The following is a 9,789-nucleotide window of genomic DNA, read 5'->3' as shown; positions in this document are numbered from 1 at the left end:
TGAAGATGTAGGTTTGGGGAAAGCTACTACCTGGAATGTATTCAATACTTGTCTCCATTCTTCACCTGCCTAATTCACTCAACTTTTAGGTCTCAGCTTTCTACTCCTCCCGTCAAGAAATGTAATTTGATTATTTGATTTCTGCCAGTATTCTGTGTGTTTCCTCCACAAGACATATGCCTTGTGTACATGCTCAAGCCCAGCATATGTCATGGGACAGATTAGGGTCTCAGTAAACACTCTTAAAATAAAGTTAATATTTTTTTACTGTAAACTCAATTCTAGTGCCCAGATGGGGAAACAGTAGGAGGGGAATATTTAGCCATGGAAATAAAAGTATTATAAATCAGTGAAGAGAAAAATGCATCATGCTTCTTAATAAAGTGTTGCAACATACAAACTCAAAAACTTTTTCTCTACTATTTCACTGTTATTTACTTGATACACAGTAGTGTAAGTATGATTTAATATATATTTTGCACACTGTCACATTCAGAATTTCCTTTTCTATTTATTATTTTTAGTTTTAATATATTTTAAAATACTTTATTGTCAGGATGTATTCTGATTTTAAGAGATAAATACATTTTTAAAATTAAGTTCAATTTACACAAAATTGTCTTGTCTTTGGCTGTTATTCTGATAACTAAGAGAGCTTAGTAACTTAGTTACTTAAAAAGAGTAACATTTGAAAATAAGCCAAATGTTAACGTTTTTAACATTTTAAAAGCATAAACAAAAGGCGGTTATCCTCTGTCTGGTTTAAAATATGTCACTTCTTTTTTATGAAAGTAGATTAGTGGCTGTTCTCAGAGCATCACTGAAGAAAAGTTTCATGTTAACCATGACTAGCTCCAAATACAGTCCAAGTTGGTAGAATTAAAATATTTATGATTAATATCTAAAAGTTCAACCCCATTGAATTGTAAGTTCAGTATATGAAGAAATTTCTTTAAAAATATGAAGAGATAACTTGCTCTATTTTATAAATATTCAGCACAATATAAGGAGAAATCACTACTTTAAAATATTCATCGTGTTGTGCTTTTCGTTATTTGTGGCGTGTACAGAGTAATAAAGATGAGAAATCCTTGGTCAAGGAGTGAGAAGAATTAGTTTTTGAGATTGACTTTGATTCTAACCAGTCATACAATCGAAGCCAAGCCACCTACTCATTTGGTGGCTTAATATCCTCATTTGTAAAATGAAAGTGATGATGAAACTAATGATTACTGGCACAGTTGTCAGCTAAAATTCCTTATTAGGTGAAAATCACAAACTCACAGATTCAACAAGCTAAACAAATGCTAACAGAGACAAAACTAATCTAGACTGTCAGAAAACAGATCAGTGGTTGCCTAGAGCAAGGGGTGGGTGAGACATTGCCTGTAAATGCAGCAAGAGGCAATTTTCAAATCAATTAAAATAATCTGAAACTTTATAGGAGTAATATTCATGCAAGTAAGTATATGTGTCAAAACTTAATGAACTGATTACTTAAAATAGCTTCATCTTATTACATATGTATTATACCTCAATAAAGTTGATTTTAAAAGGGGTGTGTGAATGGATCAGTAAGTAGTAATATGAAATATCCAAAATAATACTATACCAAGAATTTAATTAATGCACCTTCTTCATAGCTAAGGCTCGGTGATTTAGTATATTTCTCTAAATTCTCCTACTCAAAATGTATATACAGTTTATAAACAAGTGAAGGTAGCTTTTAAGCCAGAATTATTACAGATACTGTCATTCTTTTTTCAAACCAAATTGTTCAATCTTTGATTTCACATGCCAAAAATATCTAGTGAATTTATTGCCCAGAATAGATTTTTCCCCATGTTGGCTTAGCACTCTTCTCAAAATTAGCAAATTCTGCTATATCACATTTCTTATAATCAAGTGGATGTTTAAAATATTTAACATAAGGATATATAATGTAGAATTATAAAGAACATATGCGTGTGGAAGTTAATAAAAGAACACATTAGTTAATTAAAGCCACCCTTTTAAGAATAGTGTGTGCTGAATAAGGTTCTACAAATCTAAGTTAAATAAGATTGCCCTAAGATTTCATTTCTTCAACACCTCCATGTCTGAGAGCAAAATCTAAGTTTTCCTGAACTTATAAGTCAAAGTGTTTGTGGTTGGGATTCTAGTATAAGTGGAGGCAAGGTCTCAGATATCGTAGAAAAAATACAAAGACAGATAAGATATGAAATCAGGCTTTTAAAGAAAAAAGTAAAGAGCTATACATTTAACATTCCATCTTCAAACATGTAACAAACAATGTACTGGATGAATGTAAGATAGTGTTTAGAAATATAAGGAAAAATGGGCAAACTATATCATATATATAATTGACCATTGTTACTTGATTTTATAATCAATGATCAAAATATGCAGGAAATCATTTTTATCAAATTTTTTAAATGTTAATTTTAAAATAGATGTCACTTGCCTGGCACTCCATATACAGTTGACACTGAATCTGCCGTGATGTGACTAGTTGTTTATAGACAGTACTGTTTGAGATTCAAACTATAAACTGGACACTCCCTCATGTTCTCTTTCAGGTCATACATTCTGTGACTCTGTGATTTTCCTTGTGTATTACACTATACAGTGGTGACATGTTTATCAAAGTGCTTAGGTACAACAGTGATCTTTTCCATAAAAATACACAGATATAGATTAACTTGCCAAGGTCATACAGCAGGTTTATAGCAGAACCAGGATTAAAACTCCCAGAGTTCCTCACCAGTTACAGCAATCTTGTTGCAACATGCCTGTAAGTTTGTAGCCTAGATCTACAATAAAATTTATTTGAGCTCACACAAACTCAGAATGAAGGTGCCCCATGTCCATTTTAAACCTGAAAAGAGTATTTTTTTAAGTTGAAAAAGATCAGATGTGATGTTTTTAATTGAGTAAAATCCATTAAAACATTGAACTATAAACCGATTTTAGAAATTCTGATTTAAACTTTACAATGTGATTTAGAAAACTTGAGGATTTGCCTAAATATAAGAAAGTGTGATATGTTGTCTTAGTCTGTTCAGGTTGTTATAACAGAAATCATAGGTTGGGTGAATTATAAACAAAGGAAATTTATTTCTCACAGTTATGGAGGCTGGGAAGTTTAATAACAAGGCACACAGTGTCTGGTGAGAGCCTGTTTCCTGGTTCATAGACTATGTTTGCACTGTGTCCTCACATGGCAGTAAAGATGCAAGAGCTCTCTGGGGTCTCTTTTAGAAGGGCACTAATCCCATTCGTGTGTGCTGCACTCTCATGACTTCATCATTCCCAAATACCCACCTCAAAATACTACTGGGGATTATGTTTCAATATATGCATTTGAGGAGACATAAACATTCAGTCCATAACATAAGTGAAAATCAATATTTATTTTATATAAATAAGTACTTCCACATGACTTAGACTGCACAAATATTAAAAATAAAAAGAACATATATTTGTAAGCTATTGAGGAATATATTTCATGTATAGGCAGTAGCAATTTAGCCCAACAGTGGAATGACTTGTATTGGAAATATAAGCTATACTCCATAGCCAATAGAGAGTTCAAATATGCAAATGGGCTAATTTGTTTTTTCCAGCAGTATTAAGAATTAGCTAGCAAGGCCAATTTTCAGGAATATTGGGAAAACAGGACATTATTGCAATTACCGAAATGAGGAATGCTGAGGACATATGTAGAATTTGCAACATTTGTAATAGAGGCAGTAAGTAGCTTGGAATTAATGTGACATATCAGAGATACAATAATATATCCTTTTAGCTGAGAAAATAAGAATGTTGAAGAGGAGAAATGGCTAGGCAATGATATCAAGTTTTTTGTCTTGAACACCCTGGAAAATGATGACATGATGAGCCAAGTTGATGTCTCATTGGAAAATTAAGGATATTAAAAAATGAAAGGACAAACTTATTTAGAGATATGTTTAACTTTTAACAGGTTGAATTATAGTCTAGCAGGATAGTCACACTAATTTTTGGCAGGCAATTTGAAACATGAATTTATAGATTCAGAATAAATGCTGGAGCTGAAGTAGCAATCATCCATGCAGAGATTTTAAACAAATGTCTAGTAATGGGTTATATAACTAGAGTTGGAAATTATAAAGTGAAAAAGAGAGAGAGAAGAAGAAAAGGAAGAAGGAGAAGAAGAAGAAGGAGGAGGAGAAGGAGAAGGAGGAGAAGGAGAAGAAGAAGAGGAAGAAAAAAAGATGGAGGAGGGCGAGGGAGAAGGGGAGAGGAGGGAGGAAGGAAGAAGATGACTGAACTATGAAGGAAAGTTATATTTATAGGATATTTCCCAAATGTTTAATGGAGAAAGGTGTTATTGACATGTTTGTTTGGATATATAGATAGCAGAGGTATGTGATGACTGACAAAATTATTAACTCTTTCATTTTCCAAAAGTATAAAATACAGCATATTTTTGGTAATAACATCCCCAGTCAGATGAATACTGAATACATGCTGTACCCAAGGCAAGAAGTAAAGAAGATTAGGGGAAATAAATATTCACTATTTCTGGTGATTCCTTCCATGGGAAAGGGCCTCCCTTAACATAAAGATCTTATTTTCTTTCCATCCGTCATTTATTCCTCCCTTCGAAAGATGAAATGCTCAATCTGATTAGTTAATTTGTGACAAGGAATTGGGCATGTGCAGCTTGGTACCATTCTCGATGTGGTATCTGCCCACCTGTTTGTACCCCCATCACTGTGCATGCAGATGTGACTGAGAAATCCTTCCTTAGGGAATAAATGAACAATGTCCAACAACAATTAAAAATACACAGGATCCTGGAAAAAGTGAACTTAATTTAGGATATGGTAGAGGGAAATTCCTAGGATGATGACAGGAAAAATTCAAAGGACAACAGCTATGCAAATTTCCTACAAAGTCACAAGTCCAGTTTGGAATGAGAGGATGGAGGGTTCCAGAAAAGAAGTCTCAAAGGGACAAAAAAAATACATATATAATAGATTATCTGGTAGATTTGATTGTTGCAAAATCAGTTTGAGAGGTGTTTTACTAAGTTGTTGGATGTTATGTTGGAAGTTTTACAAAACAATTAGATTAGAACAAAAAAGCCCTGCAAATTTTAAAAATAAGAAGATTGCTAATTAATACTTGGGGGAAAAAAGGCTGCAGGAAAACATATATGTGACTAAAATATACTACTTATCATTGAATAATATTTACACAGTCATAAGAGGTCTCTAATTGAAATATAATTTACCACAGATGTTTGAAATATATTAAAAGAATTTTGGAAAGAAACCCTGAGAGTGAGTGGAGATAAATATATAAGCAATCATCATCTTTCCTAGAAAATCAGTAGATATAAGTAAGAAAGCAAAAACATGAAGCATGCTATAGAGAAAACAGAGGTAAGTAAGTACTAAAAATAAAACAACTGAAAGTGTTGAAAAGTGGGCTCAACAGATCAATCAATAGGTAAAGGAATTACATACAGAAGATGGCATTTTTTGTTATTTTTAATTCTCAGTTTTCTGTATTGTATTTTATATCATGTTCCTTTCTCATTTTGATAAAGAAATTTTTAGACAACACAACCTCTTTAGTTAAAAGAGGTTGCATGCAATTGTCAACATTTTGAGTTATTTGAATCAAGTAGAGATAACCTAACCATCTATAATAGGTACTAAAAAATAAAATAAAGATAATTGCCTGTAAGGAAATTTTTTTAAATAGATGTAAATTCTGAGAGTAAGTTAGATTCGTGACAAGTTTGCTCATTTGTTAAGGACAGAAATACTTGATTCAGAGGAGGGGAAATACGGAAAGTACAATGGAGAAAGGAAGTAGTTTCTTGAACAATCATTCTGGGAGCTAGACTTATTTAAAAGAGAATATATGCAACCAACATTTTCGTAGGCAAGGGGATGATCATGAACAAGAAAAGTTGCACCTGAGTGATATTATCTTCATGAATTAGGCTAAAGGTAAAGGTGGGGAGGAGGAGAGTCGATGAGAAGAGGTGCTATTTAGGGTCAGTGGGGAGAGGAATGATGTTTTGCAATACCTACCGAAGAACAGAAGATAATCTCTGCCACAGGAACAGAACATTTATCTGATGTATTTAATTATATGTGGATTTTAGAAACTGACATCAGTTTAGTTTAAAATACAGCTTTCTTAGCAGCAAATATTTTTCAGTGCCAACCATCATTTACTCATTCAACCCTGTCCCAGGGCCAGGTCCTCTAGCAGACTATTAGGATAAACCAGCGGTGGTGGGTGCAGGCCAGATAATCTGGAAGCTCAATAAAACTAGATCACTTCTTTTTTTTTTAATTGCTTGCACTTCTATGCTCCCTCACCTGGGTCCTCTGTCCACAGCACAGACCTCAGACATGGCAGCCCAGGGCGCTATGAATAGGACACTGTAACCACCAATCCTCTAAAAGGATAGGCCCCAGGTCACTGCTGCTATATTTTACTGATCAAAGCAGCACTGTTTCAGTAACATACAGGATTCGACTCCATCTCTCAGTGGGTGGTGTGGTACATGCACAAAGAGGGCAGGAGTTTATGGAGGACCAATTTTTAAAATAAATCAATGTCGGTTGTGTTGAAATTTTTTTTTAGACTAGTTTGAAATTACTCATAATTTTACAAATAAATGACTAAAAAGTGTACTTCTAAGGAACTTTGAGAAACTGTATGAGCAGGAATTGAGAATAGTCTGCAAATGATAACATGGTTCAAACTATGAAAATTTTTATAAAATGATAAAAATGGGACTCACAAAGAGGAATACTTGAATAGGACATTTGAAAGGATAATAAAAACAACCAGGACTAAAGAGAGAGACTCTTCTTGAACAGTTTCTGAAGTAGAAAGTACTAGAAGTTGAGAAAACAACCCATTGGTGAGCTGGTAAATGTTTAAAAACTGGCAGTCTGGGAAAAATAGAATCTTGATTTGTAGGATTTGCATATTTCTGTGTGTATGTGTTATAGTCCCACCACGATTTATTTCCAGCTAGTAACCTGCTTGTAAAATTTTGCTGAAATTGAATAATAAACTCTTGAGGGCTAATAATAACCAGCACCAGCATACCACTGTAGTAAATCCAATGGTAGGTATTTGGGTTTATCGTATATATTGTTGAGGTATAAGAAGTTATATTATTGTATATAATATGTACATGAATATATTTCATCTTTTCAGTAAGTTTTTTAATCATTAAAAAACAAACTTCTGTACCTTTCATAAGTAACTAGGGGAATATTCTAAGAAATTTTGTAGAGAGAGACATGGACTCTGTAGACCATAATAAAAATAATATCCACTTGCCCAGAGTCGACATAAGTATATTCACTTAACATAGTAAGTTTTAAACAACATTTACAAGAATTCCCATGAATTCGAGTTGTTTTAAATATTTTAAAAATTATATAAAATAATGTGCTAAGTTGTAAATGAGTTATATAATATATTATGGCACCGCTTTGTGGAAAATTTATTCTCCTGAATAACTGAAAGATGCAAAACCTCTGGCAAGAATTGACTAATTAACTGAAATTCAAATATATGCAATCAACTGTGTTTGAGACATATAATATTTAATTGGTGAGAAAAAGCTAAATGCCAGCTCCATGGACAGTTTTCCAGAGCACAGAATATCACTTGAATTAATCTAGATTCCAACTTTTGGAGCCCTTGCAACAAGAAAAGAAAAAAATAGTTAACCCCTAGTGGCTAAAATATAATTACCATTTATTATGTCATTAAGGGTAATTTTTTTCCTAAACACCTGTGTTGCACCTGTTTATGTTAAGAAACTGTATTTTCACTCTGAATACAACACAATCCAACCTTAGCAAAATAATACATGTCTCTATGTAACACCTTGCAACTCATTTGGTAAACTTCCTCAAAGTCGAACTTTTTGAACTTCCGTGATACCTCTTTCAGTTGGCAAACTATTTCCTCTATTTTTAATCAAGGTTCTTTGAACTATATGTGTCCTTGATTTTCAAGGTATCTACAGAAATACTTCTTTTTTTTTTGACTATTACAGAAATTTATGTAACAAAAAAGTTCAGTAAGAAAATGTACATGACCCAATTTTCATCACAGTAAAATGTGGAGAGGGGTCACGTGGAAGCAGTTGACTTCTCTGGTGAAGACAGCCATTGTTCATACTCCTTCCAAGGCTTCTAGCATGATGATACTATTTCCTTGTATTACCACCATTCCAGTATCGTTCTATTGCCCACTAGTTGCCATCTCCACACATTCATCTATCACAAGATTCATAAAGGGATCAAATCCCCTCAATATTCCTTGGACATGTCTGCCACCATTTAATTTTAATGATAACTTCTTGTCTATAAATTTATTCAAATCGGGAGGGTGAGCTTTGCTCATGATGTCTACTCGATGAGCTCAAAGATGCCTCCAAAAGGAATTCTAGTTGTCCCTCACGTTCCAGCGGTTAGAGCAATTCTTTAATAAAAGTAGAAAAAAAAAATGTTTTCTTTATCCCTGGCTGAGGTAATGGATACAAATAAAATGTGATATATAGTTCTATTATAACTAAGAAAATGTGGTATATTAAATAACTTGTGTTCAGTTGTTACAGTAAGATATCAATTTCCATAAAATTACAGTGGAAATGCTTACACAATTAAAAATTGTCAGAAGCATCAGCTCTTACTTTTTCAGTCCAAATTGAAAGTCAGTATAAAAGAAATCACATTGGGTCTCCTCCTCTCTGCTACAAAATCCTATTAGAAAAATTAAGAAGTCCCAGTCTTAATAATTGTTTCCAATCTGCGTGTGTGTGTGTGTGTGTGTGTGTGTGTGTGTGTGTGTGTCTGCCTTCATATTGTTGACCTGAAATAAATAGATTGCTAGATATTTCTCCAACAAAGACAGGTCTATTCTCAGCAGAGAATTGCAATTCAGACTTTGCAACTTCTGCACAGCAAGGGAAGGAGAACAATTTTATAAAGAAGAAAATGAAGTTGGGAGGGCTACTGCAGAGTCCATGGCTTTTCATCGACTGAGTCCTTGCCAGGAAAGAAGAGGAGTCTTTCTTCCTCCTGTTGGGCTCTGCTGTCTTAGGGTGTGAGAGCACCCCCTTTAGGGACTCCCAGCTCTATTTAATTGAGGTTTCTGTTTAATTTTTTACAATGTACTAGAATATGCACTAGGGAACAGGATGACTGTGAATTTTATAGTCTGTATGTGTGTTCTAGGATAAAAAAAACTAAATGTGAACAAGGGATAAGAAAGTAATTTATGCATCTGGTTATCATTATTTGACAGGTGTAATGACATTGTTCTCTGTTCTCTCCACCTTCAATCCACTTCTTTTTACCATCTGAACTTTCATTGACAGGATACTCAGTAGAACTGCAGTAGTTTTCAAAAAGTAGATGTCACTTTATTTGAAAAGAGATCATTGCATTTAGTGCTTCGTAAGCCAAGCCTGTCTTAAGCATAGCTATTAACATACGTAGGGCAGAGCTTAGAGATTATTAAATGTATGACTATGAAACAAAAAGTCTTTTCATAGATCAAATATGAATATTGCATTACAGTAGAAATGTAAATCAAGTAGATGGGGCAATTCAGCCTAGACTTATTTTAGATTTAATGTTTTCATTCAACCAATCAAGCTTCTATTAATGAGTTATTTTGCTGACCATATATACATATATATATATATATAATAACTAGATATTTTTCTTATATATCATTTTAATAAAA

General features: G+C 33.4%; 1 pseudogene; it reads right to left on the bottom strand.

Annotated features, from left to right (window-relative positions):
* Nucleotides 1-8,211: 8,211 nt before the first annotated feature.
* LOC132365516 (small nuclear ribonucleoprotein G-like) lies at nt 8,212-8,442 on the bottom strand (annotated as a pseudogene).
* Between the last annotated feature and the right edge of the window lie 1,347 nt (nt 8,443-9,789).

This window comes from Balaenoptera ricei, chromosome 4, assembly GCF_028023285.1.
Source record: "Balaenoptera ricei isolate mBalRic1 chromosome 4, mBalRic1.hap2, whole genome shotgun sequence".
Lineage (NCBI taxonomy): Eukaryota > Metazoa > Chordata > Mammalia > Artiodactyla > Balaenopteridae > Balaenoptera > Balaenoptera ricei.
This window is presented reverse-complemented; position numbering and strand designations above follow the sequence as displayed.